The 27,065-nt window shown below is 42.2% G+C and overlaps 1 pseudogene; it reads right to left on the bottom strand.

Annotated features, from left to right (window-relative positions):
• Positions 1–2,081: 2,081 nt before the first annotated feature.
• LOC127915638 (ras-related GTP-binding protein D-like) overlaps positions 2,082–27,065 on the bottom strand; it is a 26,351-nt pseudogene continuing 1,367 nt past the window's right edge.

Raw genomic sequence — 27,065 nt, 5'->3', positions numbered from 1 at the left:
TTTTCCTAGTCACCGTGCTTCTACACCTGTATTGCTTGCTGTTTGGGGTTTTAGGCTGGGTTTCTGTAAAGCACTTTGAGATATCAGCTGATGTACGAAGGGCTATATAAATCAAATTTGATTGATTGATGATATCTCAGTGATTCAAACATAATAACTAAATCAATCATGCCATTACTTTTTTTTATTTTAGATTCGCCCTGACTGTCTAGTTTTTATTTTGGTGATTGTTACTGTAGTTCTCAAAGACGTCTTAGCTCCATTATCTTTAAATAATTGAATATAGGGGAGATATATCAATAAAGGCTAGATTTAGAGATTTAGGCTAGATTTATAGAAAATAAATGTGAAATAAGAATGCAGTCATTCGTGAGAAAAATACTTTTGATGGAGTTGTGCTTGTAATCATGATTTCTTCATTTCAGATGTGTTTGTGTGAGACAGAGACATAGACAGAGCTCAAAAGAGAGAGTTAAAGAGAGAGTTAAAGAGAGAGAGAGACAGACAGACAGACAGACAGACAGACAGACAGACAGACAGACAGACAGACAGACAGACAGACAGACAGACAGACAGACAGACGGTCAGATAGATAGAGAGAGAGAGGATGACTCTCTACTAAAACAGACTGGGATTTCAGATTAGGTTCTAATTAGTGTCTCAGCTGGAGTGAAATTGAACAGAGACACGCAGAGTCTGAGACCAGGATTCACACACACTCCCTCTCTTTTACCCAATATCAATAAAGGCTGGATTTAGAGAATAGAAATGTCAACACGAATGTAGTCATTCGTGAGAGTAATAATATTGATGAGGATGTGCTTGTACTCATGATTTTTTCATTTCAGACGGGTGTGTGTGTGTATACGTTACAGACGGACGGACGGACGGACGGACGGACGGACGGACGGACGGACAGACAGACAGACAGACAGACAGACAGACAGACAGACAGACAGACAGAGACAGACAGACAGACAGACAGACAGACAGACAGACAGACAGACAGACAGACAGACAGACAGACAGACAGACAGACAGACAGACGATAACTCTACTAAAACAGACTGGGATTTCAGATTATGTTCTAATTAGTGTCTCAGCTGGAGTGAAATTGAACAGAGACACACAGATCACACAGACCAGGATTCACACACACTCCCTGCCTGGGTATCTCTGAATAAGACAGAGAGTTCACTTTTCATCAACTTCCAGATGGAAGACAAATGATTTTGAATATACAATCCATTTTGGAGGTCGGCTATACATATACTGATGGGTCAGATTGCTCAATTGGCTTGGGTTGGGGCATAGTGTTGCTGGCAACTCCAGGGAGGTGGGTTTAATGCCTGCATGGGTCCCATCTACTGTCTGTTTTGACAGTGCCTTCAGTCACTTTGAATAAAGCGTTTGCTCAATGCTCATTTTATTATCAGAAATTGTCTGGAACTGTCATGGTTCCATCTGTCACCAGAGGGCGGCAGAGACCATCCTAGAGACATTAACGACACGGAGGTGTGTCCAATTTGACTCATTATGATTTCCCTGTTAAAAGAGGTGTGTTTTCCATTGTCCTTTGCAGAAGTGTGAATTGTTTACCGTGTGCAGTCGTTTCCTGAGTGAGTGGTTTCCTGAAGTCCATGATCATCTCCTTTGATTTGTTGATGTTGAGTGAGAGGTTATTTTCCTGACACCTCACTCCCAGAGCCCTAACCTCCTCTCTGTAGGCTGTCTCATCATTGTTGGTATTCAAGCCTACTTGTTTGTTGTTTTTTTAGGTGTACTGTGATCCTGCCGCTACCGTTTCTCAGGAAAGTATTATGTTTATCCTTAACCAATGATTCCTCATCTGGTCTCTTCTCTGTATCTGGGTCCAACCGTGCCACCTCACAGGAACAAACCCCTGCAAAGCCTGGGGTCGCCAGGACCAGAACTACAATTCCCTGCCTTGTGTGAAGGTCTGGTTGTGACTGTGAGACTCAAGACAATACCATCTTTGTTGGTCCATTATATGTAGGATACAACAGAAATGTGTTAGTTTTTGCTGTCAAAGTAGCCAGTCCAACCACCCAACTTTTAAGTCACCTGTAGATGCAGGAGATGTCTCTGACCAAGTCAATCATGTCACAGCACAGCTCGTAGGTCTGCATGTCCACAAGACTGTCTGAAGCGATATAGATCTTGCTGACACGTCAAACAGAAAGGCCTTCTCTATGCCCGAGTTCGGAAGGGACACACATTTTGGAAACCACATTATAGAGTAAAAGGATTAGAAGGTGCAGGTTGGCGTGATATTGTCTCTGAATCAGAATACCAGCTGTAATTTTCTGTACATTTCCAGATGATTCTACGTGTTGAAATGCCTCTGTTCGTCACTACGTATCAGTTGGTCGCTAGCACGCCACGGCCCCCCTCTGCTTATAACCGTTGGTCGCTAGCACGCCACGGCCCCCTCTGCTTATAACCGTTGGTCGCTAGCACGCCACGGCCCCCCTCTGCTTATAACCGTTGGTCGCTAGCACGCCACGGCCCCCCTCTGCTTATAACCGTTGGTCGCTAGCACGCCACGGCCCCCCTCTGCTTATAACCGTTGGTCGCTAGCACGCCACGGCCCCCCTCTGCTTATAACCGTTGGTCGCTAGCACGCCACGGCCCCCCTCTGCTTATAACCGTTGGTCAGATCTCTCCATGACGTGGTCAGAGACATCTCCTGCATGCATCTACAGGTGACTTAGAAATTGTGTGGTTGGACTGGCTACTCTGACCACAAAAACAAACACATTTCTGTTGTTCTGCTCTGATTAAAAGGATGGCAGCTCACTTCACATTATACAGGATCAATGTTGTACACATCAATTATTACATTTGCCCTGTCAGTCTAACAGAGTCAACACAAGTTCACTGACTTACTATATCTGAGATGGAATATTTTGCCAAAAGACTGAACAAACAAATTGGACCTCAGACCAGGAAGGGGATAAACAATATTCATCATCTAGACCAGTGGTTCCAAACCTTTTTCGGTTACTGTACCAACTGAATTTTGCTCTGCCAGGAGTATCTCTGAAGTACCCCCTTGTGCATTTTACTAGTAAGTCCATAGTCTCATCTGATAAATACAATTGATTGGAGATGATTGGGAAAGGCTCACACCCGTCTGTCTATATAAGGTCCCACAGTTGACAGTGCATGTCAGAGCAAAAACCAAGCCATGAGGTCGAAGGAATTGTCCGTAGAGCTCTGAGGCAGGACTGTGTTGAGGCACAGATCTGGGGAAGGGTACCAAACAATTTCTGCAGCATTGAAGGTCCCCAAGAACACAGTAGCCTCCATCATTCTTAAATGGAAGATGTTTGGAACCACCAAGACTCTTCCTAGAACTGGCCGCCCGGCCAAACAGACTAATTAACAGAGAAGAGCCTTGGTCAGGGAGGTGACCAAGAACCCGATGGTCACTCTGACAAAGCTTCAGTTCTTCTGTGGAGATTGGAGAACCTTCCAGAAGGACAACCACCTCTGCAGTACTCCACCAATCAGGCCTTTATGGTAGTGTGGCCAGACAGAAGCCACTCCTCAATAAAGGCACATGACAGCCTGCTTGGAGTTTGCCAAAAGGCACTTCGAGAACTCAGACCATGAGAAACAAGATTCTCTGGTCTGACGAAATCAAGATTGAACTTTTTGGCCTGAATGCCAAGCATCACGTCTGGACGAAACCTGGCACCATCCCTACAGTGAAGCATGGTGGTGGCGGCATCATGCTATTGGGGTGATTTTCAGCAGCAGCGACTGGAGACGAGTCATGATCGAGGGAAAGATGAACGGAGCAAAGTACTTCTCCAGAGCGTTCAGGATCTCAGACTGGGGCGAAAGTTCACCTTCCAACAGGATAACGACACTAAGCACACAGCCAAAACAACGCAAGTCTCTGAATGTCCTTGAGTGGCCCAGCAGGAGCCTGGACTTGAACCCTGATCTAAAATCTCTGGAGAGACTTGAAAATAGCCATGCAGCGGTGCTCCCCCTCCAACCTGACAGAGCTTGAGAGAATCTGCAGAGAAGCATCATACCCAAGAAAACTTAAGGCTTTAATCACTGCCAAAGGTGCTTCAACAAAGTACTGAGTAAAGGGTCTGAATAGTTAGATTTAAAAAAAAAAACTGTTTTGCTTTGTCATTATGGGGAATTGTGTGTAGATTGAGGAGGAAAAAACGGTTGAATCAATTTTAGACTAGGGCTGTAGTAACGTAACAAAATGTGGAAAAAGTCAAGGGGTCTGAATACTTTCCGAATGCACTGTATGTGGTGTGTAGACCAATACAAGTTTCCATGTAAAGTCCAGAGATTAAAGGGATCTCATACTGTGTACTTATTTATTTATGAACATACATATTTATGAACATACTAATGAGATACAACAAACACTTTGCTAATTACATTGGTGAAGGCTTTCAAACGTTGCCTCCTCTCAATATTCTAGGCAGATGAATAAGTATAAAAGCTCATTTAAATGTTTTTATTGTAAAGTTTAACCTTGATATTAATAATTATTTCATCCGTAAAATAAGAATTTTCTCATATGTGTTTGCAGTTATAAACTGAGGGTGAGGGTATGAGTTTGGTTTCATCTACTGTAAGATGTTAGTTTGCAAATTAAATACGAGCAACAACAGGTTGTCATAATAGTACTTAAGCAATTATCTCTCACGCTGTTCATTTTCTGTGCAGTTTGTTTACAAAAGAACCTCAATGAAAACAAATCAGCAATCTTCTCTTTACACCGTATATTCCTCTTTCTACAATACGCCTGCGATGCTTTACTAATTACTGCCACCTTTTGGATGAATTTTGAAGTGTTTATAATCAACCATTTGATTCAGCAATGTCATTCACCTTTGTTTCTGTCAAAGCACTTCTGCCCAAACAACCAGCCTGGTTGGTCTCTATGGGCCCTGGTCAAAAATGCTGAATTATACCCTATTACTCCTGAGGACAGTTCTGTTAATTATATTGACATCTTAATGTTAGATGGTTGCTTGAAGAGGGCACTCTGGCCATCCACTAGTAATTCATGCTATGGTAGCTTCATTTGAAGACACCTCCTTATAGAGTCATACTACCCATAAACCCTAGCAGTCAAACAGGGAAATGCTTTCATTCGTTTTCCACCATTCTTTTTTCCCATAGGGGATTTTTAGAAAGACTTGAAATAAGGGTTATGTTTCGTGATGTTTTGATATCCGTCTAAATCTCTCTAGGACAAGGGGACTTTTATCAAAATATTTGCCTGTATTTACCCCCCAAAATGAAATGCCAAATTGCTGTTCATAAATAATTAAAAATGCCATGATGATCTGCAAAATTGAGGCAAAGGTAAGACTCTCTGGATTAACTATCAGCTAACTGTTAGCTAAATGTAGTCACTTTTTACAGAGGTAGATTTATTGAACCTGAAAAGATTTTGTTATGGAGCCACGACAGATTTGGCCCTTCTTACTAAATTGCCGCTGACGGTATTACCTTAGATGTATCCTCTCCAAGCTGACGTCAGCCAGGTCGTCATTGGCCCATTTGTATATGTCCCTGTGCTTCTAGAACTTAGTGTCGTCCGACAGCCTGTCCACCTTGTGGATAAACACCTCAAAGATGATGTCTGGGTTGACCTTGTAGGCCCTGGTTATTGTGAGGTGGAGCCGACTCAGTGCCTCCTCATCCTAGAGACAGACAAGGACAGGAAACAAAATGATGTTTTATTTAATTTATTTAATGTGTACAATTGCAGCTAAAACCTAATTGCAGTAGCACCTACAGGAAAACACGCAAAGCAATAAAAATTGAGATACAAAAAAATGTCATTCATAAAGAGAGTTGAATCAGGAATGTAAAGGTCCATCACGGTCTGAGTGGTGGAGGGAGGTTCTCACTGGTTTAATACAGCAAGTTAAATGCTATTCTACTGTTTTAACAGAAGGTAGCTAACGCTTTCTGTGCACAACCTGAGTGTAATTAATGCATTTATAGTGACTTATATGGTTACTATTACACTCACAGTAGTCTCTCGAGTCTATCCTTCTAAATCTTGTTTCGTTGACAACGTGAGCGATGTCTGTGCATCCGAAGCAAAACTCTAGACATGCTTTAAACATTTATAATATTGTTATACAAATATCCACAAATCTCTTTTGATGCATTCACAATAGATAACACCAAAGTCACCAAAAGGAATTGCTGATTGAAGCGCCTCACAGCGAGACTCATCAAAGAGGAGTGGAACACATCTAACAACTTTTAGTTTCTATCCCAAACCAAAGAGACTTTGCTTTTCTACTTTCACTGCACAATAGACAGTTGTGAGAAATTCTTTAAATGTATTTGAACTGAACTGAACTTTATCAATCCCAGAAAGAATCCTGCAACCTGGAATTCTTCAACCAGGTTTTCTGGAAAACCAAGGACTTTTCAGAAAGTTTTGGGAACTTTGCAACCCTAGCACGGACACCACAGTTTCCATGTCGTCCCCTATGAGTTGATGATGAGGATGAGGGCCCCTGTGCCTCGGAAATCATCTTTAAAATTACAATTTTTTGCATAGTCAACTTACACACAGCTCTGACAGACACACTTACCCCACCAGACATGCCACCACAGTCCCCAAATCCAGAACAAATTCAAGAAGGCATACAGTATTATATAGAGCCATTATTGCATGGAACTCCCATCTCATATGGCTCAAATGAACAGTAAACCTGGTTTTTAAATGGATAAAGCAACACCTCACAGCACAACGCTTCTCCCCAAATGAACAGTAAACCTGGTTTTTAAACGGATAAAGCAACACCTCACAGCACAACGCTTCTCCCCAAATGAACAGTAAACCTGGTTTTTAAACGGATAAAGCAACACCTCACAACGCTTCTCCCCAAATGAACAGTAAACCTGGTTTTTAAACGGATAAAGCAACACCTCACAACACAACGCTTCTCCCCAAATGAACAGTAAACCTGGTTTTTAAACGGATAAAGCAACACCTCACAACGCTTCTCCCCAAATGAACAGTAAACCTGGTTTTTAAACGGATAAAGCAACACCTCACAACACAACGCTTCTCCTCAAATGAACAGTAAACCTGGTTTTTAAACGGATAAACAACACCTCACATTCTCCCCAAATGCAGTAAACCTCACAACACCTCACAACGCTTCTCCCCAAATGAACAGTAAACCTGGTTTTTAAACGGATAAAGCAACACCTCACAACACAACGCTTCTCCCCAAATGAACAGTAAACCTGGTTTTTAAACGGATAAAGCAACACCTCACAACACAACGCTTCTCCCCAAATGAACAGTAAACCTGGTTTTTAAACGGATAAAGCAACACCTCACAGCACAACGCTTCTCCCCAAATGAACAGTAAACCTGGTTTTTAAACTGATAAAGCAACACCTCACAGCACAACGCTTCTCCCCAAATGAACAGTAAACCTGGTTTTTAAACGGATAAAGCAACACCTCACAGCACAACGCTTCTCCCCAAATGAACAGTAAACCTGGTTTTAAACGGATAAAGCAACACCTCACAACGCTTCTCCCAAATGAACAGTAAACCTGGTTTTTAAACGGATAAAGCAACACCTCACAACGCTTCCCCAAATGAACAGTAAACCTGGTTTTTAAACGGATAAAGCAACACCTCACAACACAACGCTTCTCCCCAAATGAACAGTAAACCTGGTTTTTAAACGGATAAAGCAACACCTCACAGCACAACGCTTCTCCCCAAATGAACAGTAAACCTGGTTTTTAAACGGATAAAGCAACACCTCACAACACAACGCTTCTCCCCAAATGAACAGTAAACCTGGTTTTTAAACGGATAAAGCAACACCTCACAGCACAACGCTTCTCCCCAAATGAACAGTAAACCTGGTTTTTAAACGGATAAAGCAACACCTCACAACACACAAATGAACAGTAAACCTGGTTTTAAACTCCCCAAATGAACAGTAAACCTGGTTTTTAAACGGATAAAGCAACACCTCACAGCACAACGCTTCTCCCCAAATGAACAGTAAACCTGGTTTTTAAACGGATAAAGCAACACCTCACAGCACAACGCTTCTCCCCAAATGAACAGTAAACCTGGTTTTTAAACGGATAAAGCAACACCTCACAACACAACGCTTCTCCCCAAATGAACAGTAAACCTGGTTTTTAAACGGATAAAGCAACACCTCACAACACAACGCTTCTCCCAAATGAACAGTAAACCTGGTTTTTAAACGGATAAAGCAACACCTCACAACGCTTCTCCCCAAATGAACAGTAAACCTGGTTTTTAAACGGATAAAGCAACACCTCACAACACAACGCTTCTCCCCAAATGAACAGTAAACCTGGTTTTTAAACGGATAAAGCAACACCTCACAACAACGCTTCTCCCCAAATGAACAGTAAACCTGGTTTTTAAACGGATAAAGCAACACCTCACAGCACAACTCTTCTCCCCAAATGAACAGTAAACCTGGTTTTTAAACGGATAAAGCAACACCTCACAACACAACGCTTCTCCCCAAATGAACAGTAAACCTGGTTTTTAAACGGATAAAGCAACACCTCACAGCACAACGCTTCTCCCCAAATGAACAGTAAACCTGGTTTTTAAACGGATAAAGCAACACCTCACAACACAACGCTTCTCCCCAAATGAACAGTAAACCTGGTTTTTAAACGGATAAAGCAACACCTCACAGCACAACGCTTCTCCCCAAATGAACAGTAAACCTGGTTTTTAAACGGATAAAGCAACACCTCACAGCACAACGCTTCTCCCCAAATGAACAGTAAACCTGGTTTTTAAACGGATAAAGCAACACCTCACAGCACAACGCTTCTCCCCAAATGAACAGTAAACCTGGTTTTTAAACGGATAAAGCAACACCTCACAGCACAACGCTTCTCCCCAAATGAACAGTAAACCTGGTTTTTAAACGGATAAAGCAACACCTCACAACACAACGCTTCTCCCCAAATGAACAGTAAACCTGGTTTTTAAACGGATAAAGCAACACCTCACAACACAACGCTTCTCCCCAAATGAACAGTAAACCTGGTTTTTAAACGGATAAAGCAACACCTCACAACGCTTCTCCCCAAATGAACAGTAAACCTGGTTTTTAAACGGATAAAGCAACACCTCACAGCACAACGCTTCTCCCCAAATGAACAGTAAACCTGGTTTTTAAACGGATAAAGCAACACCTCACAGCACAACGCTTCTCCCCAAATGAACAGTAAACCTGGTTTTTAAACGGATAAGCAACACCTCACAACACAACGCTTCTCCCCAAATGAACAGTAAACCTGGTTTTTAAACGGATAAAGCAACACCTCACAGCACAACGCTTCTCCCCAAATGAACAGTAAACCTGGTTTTTAAACGGATAAAGCAACACCTCACAACGCTTCTCCTCAAATGAACAGTAAACCTGGTTTTTAAACGGATAAAGCAACACTCACAACGCTTCTCCCCAAATGAACAGTAAACCTGGTTTTTAAACGGATAAAGCAACACCTCACAGCACAACTCTTCTCCCCAAATGAACAGTAAACCTGGTTTTTAAACGGATAAAGCAACACCTCACAACACAACGCTTCTCCCCAAATGAACAGTAAACCTGGTTTTTAAACGGATAAAGCAACACCTCACAGCACAACGCTTCTCCCCAAATGAACAGTAAACCTGGTTTTTAAACGGATAAAGCAACACCTCACAACACAACGCTTCTCCCCAAATGAACAGTAAACCTGGTTTTTAAACGGATAAAGCAACACCTCACAGCACAACGCTTCTCCCCAAATGAACAGTAAACCTGGTTTTTAAACGGATAAAGCAACACCTCACAGCACAACGCTTCTCCCCAAATGAACAGTAAACCTGGTTTTTAAACGGATAAAGCAACACCTCACAGCACAACGCTTCTCCCCAAATGAACAGTAAACCTGGTTTTTAAACGGATAAAGCAACACCTCACAACACAACGCTTCTCCCCAAATGAACAGTAAACCTGGTTTTTAAACGGATAAAGCAACACCTCACAACACAACGCTTCTCCCCAAATGAACAGTAAACCTGGTTTTTAAACGGATAAAGCAACACCTCAAATGAACAGTAAACCTGGTTTTTAAACGGATAAAGCAACACCTCACAACACAACGCTTCTCCCCAAATGAACAGTAAACCTGGTTTTTAAACGGATAAAGCAACACCTCACAACACAACGCTTCTCCCCAAATGAACAGTAAACCTGGTTTTTAAACGGATAAAGCAACACCTCACAACACAACGCTTCTCCCCAAATGAACAGTAAACCTGGTTTTTAAACGGATAAAGCAACACCTCACAGCACAACGCTTCTCCCCAAATGAACAGCAAACCTGGTTTTTAAACGGATAAAGCAACACCTCACAGCACAACGCTTCTCCCCAAATGAACAGTAAACCTGGTTTTTAAACTGATAAAGCAACACCTCACAACACAACGCTTCTCCCCAAATGAACAGTAAACCTGGTTTTTAAACGGATAAAGCAACACCTCACAGCACAACGCTTCTCCCCAAATGAACAGTAAACCTGGTTTTTAAACGGATAAAGCAACACCTCACAGCACAACGCTTCTCCCCAAATGAACAGTAAACCTGGTTTTTAAACGGATAAAGCAACACCTCACAACGCTTCTCCCCAAATGAACAGTAAACCTGGTTTTTAAACGGATAAAGCAACACCTCACAGCACAACGCTTCTCCCCAAATGAACAGTAAACCTGGTTTTTAAACGGATAAAGCAACACCTCACAGCACAACGCTTCTCCCCAAATGAACAGTAAACCTGGTTTTTAAACGGATAAAGCAACACCTCACAGCACAACGCTTCTCCCAAATGAACAGTAAACCTGGTTTTTAAACGGATAAAGCAACACCTCACAACAACGCTTCTCCCCAAATGAACAGTAAACCTGGTTTTTAAACGGATAAAGCAACACCTCACAACACAACGCTTCTCCCCAAATGAACAGTAAACCTGGTTTTTAAACGGATAAAGCAACACCTCACAACACAACGCTTCTCCCCAAATGAACAGTAAACCTGGTTTTTAAACGGATAAAGCAACACCTCACAACACAACGCTTCTCCCCAAATGAACAGTAAACCTGGTTTTTAAACGGATAAAGCAACACCTCACAGCACAACGCTTCTCCCCAAATGAACAGTAAACCTGGGTTTTAAACGGATAAAGCAACACCTCACAGCACAACGCTTCTCCCCAAATGAACAGTAAACCTGGTTTTTAAACTGATAAAGCAACACCTCACAACACAACGCTTCTCCCCAAATGAACAGTAAACCTGGTTTTTAAACGGATAAAGCAACACCTCACAGCACAACGCTTCTCCCCAAATGAACAGTAAACCTGGTTTTTAAACGGATAAAGCAACACCTCACAACGCTTCTCCTCAAATGAACAGTAAACCTGTTTTTTAAACGGATAAAGCAACACCTCACAACGCTTCTCCCCAAATGAACAGTAAACCTGGTTTTTAAACGGATAAAGCAACACCTCACAGCACAACTCTTCTCCCCAAATGAACAGTAAACCTGGTTTTTAAACGGATAAAGCAACACCTCACAACACAACGCTTCTCCCCAAATGAACTGTAAACCTGTTTTTTAAACGGACAAAGCAACACCTCACAGCACAACGCTTCTCCCCAAATGAACAGTAAACCTGGTTTTTAAACGGATAAAGCAACACCTCACAACACAACGCTTCTCCCCAAATGAACAGTAAACCTGGTTTTTAAACGGATAAAGCAACACCTCACAGCACAACGCTTCTCCCCAAATGAACAGTAAACCTGGTTTTTAAACGGATAAAGCAACACCTCACAGCACAACGCTTCTCCCCAAATGAACAGTAAACCTGGTTTTTAAACGGATAAAGCAACACCTCACAGCACAACGCTTCTCCCCAAATGAACAGTAAACCTGGTTTTTAAACGGATAAAGCAACACCTCACAACACAACGCTTCTCCCCAAATGAACAGTAAACCTGGTTTTTAAACAGATAAAGCAACACCTCACAACACAACGCTTCTCCCCAAATGAACAGTAAACCTGGTTTTTAAACGGATAAAGCAACACCTCACAACGCTTCTCCTCAAATGAACAGTAAACCTGGTTTTTAAACGGATAAAGCAACACCTCACAACACAACGCTTCTCCCCAAATGAACAGTAAACCTGGTTTTTAAACGGATAAAGCAACACCTCACAACACAACGCTTCTCCCCAAATGAACAGTAAACCTGGTTTTTAAACGGATAAAGCAACACCTCACAACACAACGCTTCTCCCCAAATGAACAGTAAACCTGGTTTTTAAACGGATAAAGCAACACCTCACAGCACAACGCTTCTCCCCAAATGAACAGTAAACCTGGTTTTTAAACGGATAAAGCAACACCTCACAGCACAACGCTTCTCCCCAAATGAACAGTAAACCTGGTTTTTAAACTGATAAAGCAACACCTCACAACACAACGCTTCTCCCCAAATGAACAGTAAACCTGGTTTTTAAACGGATAAAGCAACACCTCACAACACAACGCTTCTCCCCAAATGAACAGTAAACCTGGTTTTTAAACGGATAAAGCAACACCTCACAACAACGCTTCTCCTCAAATGAACAGTAAACCTGGTTTTTAAACGGATAAAGCAACACCTCACAACGCTTCTCCCAAATGAACAGTAAACCTGGTTTTTAAACGGATAAAGCAACACCTCACAGCACAACTCTTCTCCCCAAATGAACAGTAAACCTGGTTTTTAAACGGATAAAGCAACACCTCACAACACAACGCTTCTCCCCAAATGAACAGTAAACCTGGTTTTTAAACGGATAAAGCAACACCTCACAGCACAACGCTTCTCCCCAAATGAACAGTAAACCTGGTTTTTAAACGGATAAAGCAACACCTCACAACACAACGCTTCTCCCCAAATGAACAGTAAACCTGGTTTTTAAACGGATAAAGCAACACCTCACAGCACAACGCTTCTCCCCAAATGAACAGTAAACCTGGTTTTTAAACGGATAAAGCAACACCTCACAGCACAACGCTTCTCCCCAAATGAACAGTAAACCTGGTTTTTAAACGGATAAAGCAACACCTCACAGCACAACGCTTCTCCCAAATGAACAGTAAACCTGGTTTTTAAACGGATAAAGCAACACCTCACAACACAACGCTTCTCCCCAAATGAACAGTAAACCTGGTTTTTAAACGGATAAAGCAACACCTCACAACACAACGCTTCTCCCCAAATGAACAGTAAACCTGGTTTTTAAACGGATAAAGCAACACCTCACAACACAACGCTTCTCCCCAAATGAACAGTAAACCTGGTTTTTAAACGGATAAAGCAACACCTCACAACACAACGCTTCTCCCCAAATGAACAGTAAACCTGGTTTTTAAACGGATAAAGCAACACCTCACAACACAACGCTTCTCCCCAAATGAACAGTAAACCTGGTTTTTAAACGGATAAAGCAACACCTCACAACACAACGCTTCTCCCCAAATGAACAGTAAACCTGGTTTTTAAACGGATAAAGCAACACCTCACAACGCTTCTCCCCAAATGAACAGTAAACCTGGTTTTTAAACGGATAAAGCAACACCTCACAACACAACGCTTCTCCCCAAATGAACAGTAAACCTGGTTTTTAAACGGATAAAGCAACACCTCACAGCACAACGCTTCTCCCCAAATGAACAGTAAACCTGGTTTTTAAACGGATAAAGCAACACCTCACAGCACAACGCTTCTCCCCAAATGAACAGTAAACCTGGTTTTTAAACTGATGAAGCAACACCTCACAACACAACGCTTCTCCCCAAATGAACAGTAAACCTGGTTTTTAAACGGATAAAGCAACACCTCACAGCACAACGCTTCTCCCCAAATGAACAGTAAACCTGGTTTTTAAACTGATGAAGCAACACCTCACAACACAACGCTTCTCCCCAAATGAACAGTAAACCTGGTTTTTAAACGGATAAAGCAACACCTCACAGCACAACGCTTCTCCCCAAATGAACAGTAAACCTGGTTTTTAAACGGATAAAGCAACACCTCACAACGCTTCTCCTCAAATGAACAGTAAACCTGGTTTTTAAACGGATAAAGCAACACCTCACAACGCTTCTCCCCAAATGAACAGTAAACCTGGTTTTTAAACGGATAAAGCAACACCTCACAGCACAACTCTTCTCCCCAAATGAACAGTAAACCTGTTTTTTAAACGGATAAAGCAACACCTCACAACACAACGCTTCTCCCCAAATGAACAGTAAACCTGGTTTTTAAACGGATAAAGCAACACCTCACAGCACAACGCTTCTCCCCAAATGAACAGTAAACCTGGTTTTTAAACGGACAAAGCAACACCTCACAACACAACGCTTCTCCCCAAATGAACAGTAAACCTGGTTTTTAAACGGATAAAGCAACACCTCACAACACAACGCTTCTCCCCAAATGAACAGTAAACCTGGTTTTTAAACGGATAAAGCAACACCTCACAACACAACGCTTCTCCCCAAATGAACAGTAAACCTGGTTTTTAAACGGACAAAGCAACACCTCACAGCACAACGCTTCTCCCCAAATGAACAGTAAACCTGGTTTTTAAACGGATAAAGCAACACCTCACAACGCTTCTCCCCAAATGAACAGTAAACCTGGTTTTTAAACGGATAAAGCAACACCTCACAGCACAACGCTTCTCCCCAAATGAACAGTAAACCTGGTTTTTAAACGGATAAAGCAACACCTCACAGCACAACTCTTCTCCCCAAATGAACAGTAAACCTGGTTTTTAAACGGATAAAGCAACACCTCACAACACAACGCTTCTCCCAAATGAACAGTAAACCTGTTTTTAAACGGATAAAGCAACACCTCACAGCACAACGCTTCTCCCCAAATGAACAGTAAACCTGGTTTTTAAACGGATAAAGCAACACCTCACAACACAACGCTTCTCCCCAAATGAACAGTAAACCTGGTTTTTAAACGGATAAAGCAACACCTCACAGCACAACGCTTCTCCCCAAATGAACAGTAAACCTGGTTTTTAAACGGATAAAGCAACACCTCACAACACAACGCTTCTCCCAAAACAGAACAGTAAACCTGGTTTTTAAACGGATAAAGCAACACCTCACAGCACAACGCTTCTCCCCAAATGAACAGTAAACCTGGTTTTTAAACGGATAAAGCAACACCTCACAACGCTTCTCCCCAAATGAACAGTAAACCTGGTTTTTAAACGGATAAAGCAACACCTCACAACAACTTTCTCCCCAAATGAACAGTAAACCTGGTTTTTAAACGGATAAAGCAACACCTCACAACACAACGCTTCTCCCCAAATGAACAGTAAACCTGGTTTTTAAACGGATAAAGCAACACCTCACAGCACAACGCTTCTCCCCAAATGAACAGTAAACCTGGTTTTTAAACGGATAAAGCAACACCTCACAACACAACGCTTCTCCCCAAATGAACAGTAAACCTGGTTTTTAAACGGATAAAGCAACACCTCACAGCACAACGCTTCTCCCCAAATGAACAGTAAACCTGGTTTTTAAACGGATAAAGCAACACCTCACAGCACAACGCTTCTCCCCAAATGAACAGTAAACCTGGTTTTTAAACGGATAAAGCAACACCTCACAGCACAACGCTTCTCCCCAAATGAACAGTAAACCTGGTTTTTAAACGGATAAAGCAACACCTCACAACACAACGCTTCTCCCCAAATGAACAGTAAACCTGGTTTTTAAACGGATAAAGCAACACCTCACAACACAACGCTTCTCCCCTTCTCCCCAAATGAACAGTAAACCTGGTTTTTAAACGGATAAAGCAACACCTCACAGCACAACGCTTCTCCCCAAATGAACAGTAAACCTGGTTTTTAAACGGATAAAGCAACACCTCACAACACAACGCTTCTCCCCAAATGAACAGTAAACCTGGTTTTTAAACGGATAAAGCAACACCTCACAACACAACGCTTCTCCCCAAATGAACAGTAAACCTGGTTTTTAAACGGATAAAGCAACACCTCACAACACAACGCTTCTCCCCAAATGAACAGTAAACCTGGTTTTTAAACGGATAAAGCAACACCTCACAGCACAACGCTTCTCCCCAAATGAACAGTAAACCTGGTTTTTAAACGGATAAAGCAACACCTCACAGCACAACGCTTCTCCCCAAATGAACAGTAAACCTGGTTTTTAAACGGATAAAGCAACACCTCACAACACAACGCTTCTCCCCAAATGAACAGTAAACCTGGTTTTTAAACGGATAAAGCAACACCTCACAGCACAACGCTTCTCCCCAAATGAACAGTAAACCTGGTTTTTAAACGGATAAAGCAACACCTCACAACACAACGCTTCTCCCCAAATGAACAGTAAACCTGGTTTTTAAACGGATAAAGCAACACCTCACAGCACAACGCTTCTCCCCAAATGAACAGTAAACCTGGTTTTTAAACGGATAAAGCAACACCTCACAACGCTTCTCCTCAAATGAACAGTAAACCTGGTTTTTAAACGGATAAAGCAACACCTCACACAACGCTTCTCCCCAAATGAACAGTAAACCTGGTTTTTAAACGGATAAAGCAACACCTCACAGCACAACTCTTCTCCCCAAATGAACAGTAAACCTGGTTTTTAAACGGATAAAGCAACACCTCACAACACAACGCTTCTCCCCAAATGAACAGTAAACCTGGTTTTTAAACGGATAAAGCAACACCTCACAGCACAACGCTTCTCCCCAAATGAACAGTAAACCTGGTTTTTAAACGGATAAAGCAACACCTCACAACACAACGCTTCTCCCCAAATGAACAGTAAACCTGGTTTTTAAACGGATAAAGCAACACCTCACAGCACAACGCTTCTCCCCAAATGAACAGTAAACCTGGTTTTTAAACGGATAAAGCAACACCTCACAACACAACGCTTCTCCCCAAATGAACAGTAAACCTGGTTTTTAAACGGATAAAGCAACACCTCACAACACAACGCTTCTCCCCAAATGAACAGTAAACCTGGTTTTTAAACGGATAAAGCAACACCTCACAGCACAACGCTTCTCCCCAAATGAACAGTAAACCTGGTTTTTAAACGGATAAAGCAACACCTCACAACACAACGCTTCTCCCCAAATGAACAGTAAACCTGGTTTTTAAACGGATAAAGCAACACCTCACAGCACAACGCTTCTCCCCAAATGAACAGTAAACCTGGTTTTTAAACGGATAAAGCAACACCTCACAGCACAACGCTTCTCCCCAAATGAACAGTAAACCTGGTTTTTAAACGGATAAAGCAACACCTCACAGCACAACGCTTCTCCCCAAATGAACAGTAAACCTGGTTTTTAAACGGATAAAGCAACACCTCACAACACAACGCTTCTCCCCAAATGAACAGTAAACCTGGTTTTTAAACGGATAAAGCAACACCTCACAACACAACGCTTCTCCCCAAATGAACAGTAAACCTGGTTTTTAAACGGATAAAGCAACACCTCACAGCACAACGCTTCTCCCCAAATGAACAGTAAACCTGGTTTTTAAACGGATAAAGCAACACCTCACAACACAACGCTTCTCCCCAAATGAACAGTAAACCTGGTTTTTAAACGGATAAAGCAACACCTCACAACACAACGCTTCTCCCCAAATGAACAGTAAACCTGGTTTTTAAACGGATAAAGCAACACCTCACAACACACGCTTCTCCCCAAATGAACAGTAAACCTGGTTTTTAAACGGATAAAGCAACACCTCACAGCACAACGCTTCTCCCCAAATGAACAGTAAACCTGGTTTTTAAACGGATAAAGCAACACCTCACAGCACAACGCTTCTCCCCAAATGAACAGTAAACCTGGTTTTTAAACGGATAAAGCAACACCTCACAACACAACGCTTCTCCCCAAATGAACAGTAAACCTGGTTTTTAAACGGATAAAGCAACACCTCACAGCACAACGCTTCTCCCCAAATGAACAGTAAACCTGGTTTTTAAACGGATAAAGCAACACCTCACAACACAACGCTTCTCCCCAAATGAACAGTAAACCTGGTTTTTAAACGGATGAAGCAACACCTCACAGCACAACGCTTCTCCCCAAATGAACAGTAAACCTGGTTTTTAAACGGATAAAGCAACACCTCACAACGCTTCTCCTCAAATGAACAGTAAACCTGGTTTTTAAACGGATAAAGCAACACCTCACAACGCTTCTCCCCAAATGAACAGTAAACCTGGTTTTTAAACGGATAAAGCAACACCTCACAGCACAACGCTTCTCCCCAAATGAACAGTAAACCTGGTTTTTAAACGGATAAAGCAACACCTCACAACACAACGCTTCTCCCCAAATGAACAGTAAACCTGGTTTTTAAACGGATAAAGCAACACCTCACAGCACAACGCTTCTCCCCAAATGAACAGTAAACCTGGTTTTTAAACGGATAAAGCAACACCTCACAACACAACGCTTCTCCCCAAATGAACAGTAAACCTGGTTTTTAAACGGATAAAGCAACACCTCACAGCACAACGCTTCTCCCCAAATGAACAGTAAACCTGGTTTTTAAACGGATAAAGCAACACCTCACAACACAACGCTTCTCCCCAAATGAACAGTAAACCTGGTTTTTAAACGGATAAAGCAACACCTCACAACACAACGCTTCTCCCCAAATGAACAGTAAACCTGGTTTTTAAACGGATAAAGCAACACCTCACAACACAACGCTTCTCCCCAAATGAACAGTAAACCTGGTTTTTAAACGGATAAAGCAACACCTCACAGCACAACGCTTCTCCCCAAATGAACAGTAAACCTGGTTTTTAAACGGATAAAGCAACACCTCACAGCACAACGCTTCTCCCCAAATGAACAGTAAACCTGGTTTTTAAACGGATAAAGCAACACCTCACAACACAACGCTTCTCCCCAAATGAACAGTAAACCTGGTTTTTAAACGGATAAAGCAACACCTCACAGCACAACGCTTCTCCCCAAATGAACAGTAAACCTGGTTTTTAAACGGATAAAGCAACACCTCACAACACAACGCTTCTCCCCAAATGAACAGTAAACCTGGTTTTTAAACGGATAAAGCAACACCTCACACAACGCAAATGAACAGTAAACCTGGTTTTTAAACGGATAAAGCAACACCTCACAACCAAATGAACAGTAAACCTGGTTTTTAAACGGATAAAGCAACACCTCACAACAACTTTCTCCCCAAATGAACAGTAAACCTGGTTTTTAAACGGATAAAGCAACACCTCACAACACAACGCTTCTCCCCAAATGAACAGTAAACCTGGTTTTTAAACGGATAAAGCAACACCTCACAGCACAACGCTTCTCCCCAAATGAACAGTAAACCTGGTTTTTAAACGGATAAACCTGCAACACCTCACAGCACAACGCTTCTCCCCAAATGAACAGTAAACCTGGTTTTTAAACGGATAAAGCAACACCTCACAGCACAACGCTTCTCCCCAAATGAACAGTAAACCTGGTTTTTAAACGGATAAAGCAACACCTCACAGCACAACGCTTCTCCCCAAATGAACAGTAAACCTGTTTTTAAACGGATAAAGCAACACCTCACAGCACAACGCTTCTCCCCAAATGAACAGTAAACCTGGTTTTTAAACGGATAAAGCAACACCTCACAACACAACGCTTCTCCCCAAATGAACAGTAAACCTGGTTTTTAAACGGATAAAGCAACACCTCACAACACAACGCTTCTCCCCAAATGAACAGTAAACCTGGTTTTTAAACGGATAAAGCAACACCTCACAGCACAACGCTTCTCCCCAAATGAACAGTAAACCTGGTTTTTAAACGGATAAAGCAACACCTCACAACACAACGCTTCTCCCCAAATGAACAGTAAACCTGGTTTTTAAACGGATAAAGCAACACCTCACAGCACAACGCTTCTCCCCAAATGAACAGTAAACCTGGTTTTTAAACGGATAAAGCAACACCTCACAACACAACGCTTCTCCCCAAATGAACAGTAAACCTGGTTTTTAAACGGATAAAGCAACACCTCACAGCACAACGCTTCTCCCCAAATGAACAGTAAACCTGGTTTTTAAACGGATAAAGCAACACCTCACAACGCTTCTCCTCAAATGAACAGTAAACCTGGTTTTTAAACGGATAAAGCAACACCTCACAGCACAACGCTTCTCCCCAAATGAACAGTAAACCTGGTTTTAAACGGATAAAGCAACACCTCACAGCACAACTCTTCTCCCCAAATGAACAGTAAACCTGGTTTTTAAACGGATAAAGCAACACCTCACAACACAACGCTTCTCCCCAAATGAACAGTAAACCTGGTTTTTAAACGGATAAAGCAACACCTCACAGCACAACGCTTCTCCCCAAATGAACAGTAAACCTGGTTTTTAAACGGATAAAGCAACACCTCACAACACAACGCTTCTCCCAAATGAACAGTAAACCTGGTTTTTAAACGGATAAAGCAACACCTCACAACACAACGCTTCTCCCCAAATGAACAGTAAACCTGGTTTTTAAACGGATAAAGCAACACCTCACAACACAACGCTTCTCCCCAAATGAACAGTAAACCTGGTTTTTAAACTGATGAAGCAACACCTCACAGCACAACGCTTCTCCCCAAATGAACAGTAAACCTGGTTTTTAAACGGATAAAGCAACACCTCACAACGCTTCTCCTCAAATGAACAGTAAACCTGGTTTTTAAACGGATAAAGCAACACCTCACAACGCTTCTCCCCAAATGAATAGTAAACCTGGTTTTTAAACGGATAAAGCAACACCTCACAACGCTTCTCCCCAAATGAACAGTAAACCTGGTTTTTAAACGGATAAAGCAACACCTCACAACACAACGCTTCTCCCCAAATGAACAGTAAACCTGGTTTTTAAACGGATAAAGCAACACCTCACAGCACAACGCTTCTCCCCAAATGAACAGTAAACCTGGTTTTTAAACGGATAAAGCAACACCTCACAACACAACGCTTCTCCCCAAATGAACAGTAAACCTGGTTTTTAAACGGATAAAGCAACACCTCACAGCACAACGCTTCTCCCCAAATGAACAGTAAACCTGGTTTTTAAACGGATAAAGCAACACCTCACAGCACAACGCTTCTCCCCAAATGAACAGTAAACCTGTTTTTTAAACGGATAAAGCAACACCTCACAGCACAACGCTTCTCCCCAAATGAACAGTAAACCTGGTTTTTAAACGGATAAAGCAACACCTCACAACACAACGCTTCTCCCAAATGAACAGTAAACCTGGTTTTTAAACGGATAAAGCAACACCTCACAACACAACGCTTCTCCCCAAATGAACAGTAAACCTGGTTTTTAAACGGATAAAGCAACACCTCACAGCACAACGCTTCTCCCCAAATGAACAGTAAACCTGGTTTTTAAACGGATAAAGCAACACCTCACAACACAACGCTTCTCCCAAATGAACAGTAAACCTGGTTTTTAAACGGATAAAGCAACACCTCACAACACAACGCTTCTCCCCAAATGAACAGTAAACCTGGTTTTTAAACGGATAAAGCAACACCTCACAACACACCGCTTCTCCCCAAATGAACAGTAAACCTGGTTTTTAAACGGATAAAGCAACACCTCACAGCACAACGCTTCTCCCCAAATGAACAGTAAACCTGGTTTTTAAACGGATAAAGCAACACCTCACAGCACAACGCTTCTCCCCAAATGAACAGTAAACCTGGTTTTTAAACGGATAAAGCAACACCTCACAACACAACGCTTCTCCCCAAATGAACAGTAAACCTGGTTTTTAAACGGATAAAGCAACACCTCACAGCACAACGCTTCTCCCCAAATGAACAGTAAACCTGGTTTTTAAACGGATAAAGCAACACCTCACAACACAACGCTTCTCCCCAAATGAACAGTAAACCTGGTTTTTAAACGGATAAAGCAACACCTCACAGCACAACGCTTCTCCCCAAATGAACAGTAAACCTGGTTTTTAAACGGATAAAGCAACACCTCACAACGCTTCTCCTCAAATGAACAGTAAACCTGGTTTTTAAACGGATAAAGCAACACCTCACACACGCTTCTCCCAAATGAACAGTAAACCTGGTTTTTAAACGGATAAAGCAACACCTCACAGCACAACTCTTCTCCCCAAATGAACAGTAAACCTGGTTTTTAAACGGATAAAGCAACACCTCACAACACAACGCTTCTCCCCAAATGAACAGTAAACCTGGTTTTTAAACGGATAAAGCAACACCTCACAGCACAACGCTTCTCCCAAATGAACAGTAAACCTGGTTTTTAAACGGATAAAGCAACACCTCACAACACAACGCTTCTCCCCAAAATGAACAGTAAACCTGGTTTTTAAACGGATAAAGCAACACCTCACAGCACAACGCTTCTCCCCAAATGAACAGTAAACCTGGTTTTTAAACGGATAAAGCAACACCTCACAGCACAACGCTTCTCCCCAAATGAACAGTAAACCTGTTTTTTAAACGGATAAAGCAACACCTCACAGCACAACGCTTCTCCCAAATGAACAGTAAACCTGGTTTTTAAACGGATAAAGCAACACCTCACAACACAACGCTTCTCCCCAAATGAACAGTAAACCTGGTTTTTAAACGGATAAAGCAACACCTCACAACACAACGCTTCTCCCCAAATGAACAGTAAACCTGGTTTTTAAACGGATAAAGCAACACCTCACAGCACAACGCTTCTCCCAAATGAACAGTAAACCTGGTTTTTAAACGGATAAAGCAACACCTCACAACACAACGCTTCTCCCCAAATTAACAGTAAACCTGGTTTTTAAACGGATAAAGCAACACCTCACAACACAACGCTTCTCCCCAAATGAACAGTAAACCTGGTTTTTAAACGGATAAAGCAACACCTCACAACACACCGCTTCTCCCCAAATGAACAGTAAACCTAGTTTTTAAACGGATAAAGCAACACCTCACAGCACAACGCTTCTCCCCAAATGAACAGTAAACCTGGTTTTTAAACGGATAAAGCAACACCTCACAACGCTTCTCCCCAAATGAACAGTAAACCTGGTTTTTAAATGGATAAAGCAACACCTCACAACACAACGCTTCTCCCCAAATGAACAGTAAACCTGGTTTTTAAACGGATAAAGCAACACCTCACAGCACAACGCTTCTCCCCAAATGAACAGTATACCTGGTTTTTAAACGGATAAAGCAACACCTCACAGCACAACGCTTCTCCCCAAATGAACAGTAAACCTGGTTTTTAAACTGATGAAGCAACACCTCACAACACAACGCTTCTCCCCAAATGAACAGTAAACCTGGTTTTTAAACGGATAAAGCAACACCTCACAACACAACGCTTCTCCCCAAATGAACAGTAAACCTGGTTTTTAAACTGATGAAGCAACACCTCACAACACAACGCTTCTCCCCAAATGAACAGTAAACCTGGTTTTTAAACTGATGAAGCAACACCTCACAACACAACGCTTCTCCCCAAATGAACAGTAAACCTGGTTTTTAAACGGATAAAGCAACACCTCACAGCACAACGCTTCTCCCCAAATGAACAGTAAACCTGGTTTTTAAACGGATAAAGCAACACCTCACAACGCTTCTCCTCAAATGAACAGTAAACCTGTTTTTTAAACGGATAAAGCAACACCTCACAACGCTTCTCCCCAAATGAACAGTAAACCTGGTTTTTAAACGGATAAAGCAACACCTCACAGCACAACTCTTCTCCCCAAATGAACAGTAAACCTGGTTTTTAAACGGATAAAGCAACACCTCACAACACAACGCTTCTCCCCAAATGAACAGTAAACCTGGTTTTTAAACGGATAAAGCAACACCTCACAACACAACGCTTCTCCCCAAATGAACAGTAAACCTGGTTTTTAAACGGATAAAGCAACACCTCACAACACAACGCTTCTCCCCAAATGAACAGTAAACCTGGTTTTTAAACGGATAAAGCAACACCTCACAGCACAACGCTTCTCCCAAATGAACAGTAAACCTGGTTTTTAAACGGATAAAGCAACACCTCACAGCACAACGCTTCTCCCCAAATGAACAGTAAACCTGGTTTTTAAACGGATAAAGCAACACCTCACAGCACAACGCTTCTCCCCAAATGAACAGTAAACCTGGTTTTTAAACGGATAAAGCAACACCTCACAACACAACGCTTCTCCCCAAATGAACAGTAAACCTGGTTTTTAAACGGATAAAGCAACACCTCACAACACAACGCTTCTCCCCAAATGAACAGTAAACCTGGTTTTTAAACGGATAAAGCAACACCTCACAACACAACGCTTCTCCCCAAATGAACAGTAAACCTGGTTTTTAAACGGATAAAGCAACACCTCACAGCACAACGCTTCTCCCCAAATGAACAGTAAACCTGGTTTTTAAACGGATAAAGCAACACCTCACAACACAACGCTTCTCCCCAAATGAACAGTAAACCTGGTTTTTAAACGGATAAAGCAACACCTCACAACACAACGCTTCTCCCCAAATGAACAGTAAACCTGGTTTTTAAACGGATAAAGCAACACCTCACAACACAACGCTTCTCCCCAAATGAACAGTAAACCTGGTTTTTAAACGGATAAAGCAACACCTCACAACACAACTCTTCTCCCCAAATGAACAGTAAACCTGGTTTTTAAACGGATAAAGCAACACCTCACAACACAACTCTTCTCCCCAAATGAACAGTAAACCTGGTTTTTAAACGGATAAAGCAACACCTCACAACACAACGCTTCTCCCCAAATGAACAGTAAACCTGGTTTTTAAACGGATAAAGCAACACCTCACAGCACAACGCTTCTCCCCAAATGAACAGTAAACCTGGTTTTTAAACGGATAAAGCAACACCTCACAACACAACGCTTCTCCCCAAATGAACAGTAAACCTGGTTTTTAAACGGATAAAGCAACACCTCACAGCACAACGCTTCTCCCCAAATGAACAGTAAACCTGGTTTTTAAACGGATAAAGCAACACCTCACAGCACAACGCTTCTCCCCAAATGAACAGTAAACCTGGTTTTTAAACGGATAAAGCAACACCTCACAGCACAACGCTTCCCACAAATGAACAATAAACCTGGTTTTTAAACGGATAAAGCAACACCTCACAACACAACGCTTCTCCCCAAATGAACAGTAAACCTGGTTTTTAAACGGATAAAGCAACACCTCACAACACAACGCTTCTCCCCAAATGAACAGTAAACCTGGTTTTTAAACGGATAAAGCAACACCTCACAACACAACGCTTCTCCCCAAATGAACAGTAAACCTGGTTTTTAAACGGATAAAGCAACACCTCACAGCACAACGCTTCTCCCCAAATGAACAGTAAACCTGGTTTTTAAACGGATAAAGCAACACCTCACAGCACAACGCTTCTCCCCAAATGAACAGTAAACCTGGTTTTTAAACGGATAAAGCAACACCTCACAGCACAACGCTTCTCCCCAAATGAACAGTAAACCTGGTTTTTAAACGGATAAAGCAACACCTCACAACACAACGCTTCTCCCCAAATGAACAGTAAACCTGGTTTTTAAACGGATAAAGCAACACCTCACAACACAACGCTTCTCCCCAAATGAACAGTAAACCTGGTTTTTAAACGGATAAAGCAACACCTCACAACACAACGCTTCTCCCCAAATGAACAGTAAACCTGGTTTTTAAACGGATAAAGCAACACCTCACAGCACAACGCTTCTCCCAAATGAACAGTAAACCTGGTTTTTAAACGGATAAAGCAACACCTCACAGGACAACGCTTCTCCCCAAATGAACAGTAAACCTGGTTTTTAAACGGATAAAGCAACACCTCACAACACAACGCTTCTCCCCAAATGAACAGTAAACCTGGTTTTTAAACGGATAAAGCAACACCTCACAACACAACGCTTCTCCCCAAATGAACAGTAAACCTGGTTTTTAAACGGATAAAGCAACACCTCACAACACAACGCTTCTCCCCAAATGAACAGTAAACCTGGTTTTTAAACGGATAAAGCAACACCTCACAGCACAACGCTTCTCCCCAAATGAACAGTAAACCTGGTTTTTAAACGGATAAAGCAACACCTCACAGCACAACGCTTCTCCCCAAATGAACAGTAAACCTGGTTTTTAAACGGATAAAGCAACACCTCACAACACAACGCTTCTCCCCAAATGAACAGTAAACCTGCTTTTTAAACGGATAAAGCAACACCTCACAACACAACGCTTCTCCCCAAATGAACAGTAAACCTGGTTTTTAAACGGATAAAGCAACACCTCACAACACAACGCTTCTCCCCAAATGTTTTTCTTTGTTGGTGTTGTTTTTTAAACTTTTTAACCAATTTTTCTCCCCAATTGGTAGTTTCAGTCTGCAACTCCCGTACGGACTCACTAGAGGTGAAGTTTGAGAGCCATGCATCCTCTGAAATACAACCCAGCCAACCCACACTGATTATTGACACTGCCCGCATTAACCCAGAAGCCAACCACAAGAATGTGTCGGAGGAAACACCGTCCAACTGGCGACACGAGTCAGCGTGCATGAGCTCGCCACAAGGAGTTGCTAGAGCACGATGGGACATCCCGTCCGGCCAAACCTTCCCCTAACCCGGACGGCGCTGGGCAAATTATGCGACGCCTCATGGGTCTCCCAGTCGCGGCCGGCTGAGACACAGCCCGGGATCGAACCTTGGTCTGTAGTGACGCCTCTAGCACTGCAATGCAGTGCCTTAGACCGCTGCCCCAAACGAGAGGCCGCCTCTCGCCTATTTGACCTAGAT

Source organism: Oncorhynchus keta, chromosome 35, assembly GCF_023373465.1.
Source record: "Oncorhynchus keta strain PuntledgeMale-10-30-2019 chromosome 35, Oket_V2, whole genome shotgun sequence".
Lineage (NCBI taxonomy): Eukaryota > Metazoa > Chordata > Actinopteri > Salmoniformes > Salmonidae > Oncorhynchus > Oncorhynchus keta.
Note: the sequence above shows the minus strand (reverse complement) of the source record. Positions and strands in the feature narration are given on the sequence as shown.